The 450-nt window shown below is 38.4% G+C and overlaps 1 protein-coding gene across 1 annotated transcript in view; it reads right to left on the bottom strand.

The window, feature by feature from the left end:
- Positions 1-450, bottom strand: part of Erich6b (glutamate rich 6B) — a 26689-nt gene that overhangs the window by 19070 nt on the left and 7169 nt on the right. The window lies entirely within an intron of this gene.

The following is a 450-nucleotide window of genomic DNA, read 5'->3' as shown; positions in this document are numbered from 1 at the left end:
ATACCATAAAGGCAGTTTGTTTCTACTGATCTCAAAGCTGGAGTGAGCCTTAGTTTCTTAGTTCCACTACAAATAGTTATGAAGCTTATTTCAAATCACAATGCATATGAAAGTATGTAGTCCTCAGTGTTTATCCCTTAAGAGTTAGGTTGGGGCATACAGCCTGTTATTCCCATACTACTGGGACATATTCCCTCTTGAAAGAGAAACCAAGGACATGACTTAGGGAGAAAGCATACTGTTTTTGATGAACTACGTCTCTCATCATTTGTTGATTGGATCTGTATCATGGTTTTGAGTTTCTTAGTCAAGTAGCCTGATGACTTTGCCCCTTTTCCCATGCTTTTCATAATTCCTCCTGCTTACAACTGCTTTAATCCTCTGAGCTATTTGGCTGGTCCCTGGAATTGGAGAGTCTTTAAAAAAGATTTTGTACATATCTTCCAATCT

This window comes from Octodon degus, unplaced genomic scaffold (assembly GCF_000260255.1).
Source record: "Octodon degus isolate 3935 unplaced genomic scaffold, OctDeg1.0 scaffold00122, whole genome shotgun sequence".
NCBI lineage: Eukaryota > Metazoa > Chordata > Mammalia > Rodentia > Octodontidae > Octodon > Octodon degus.
This window is presented reverse-complemented; position numbering and strand designations above follow the sequence as displayed.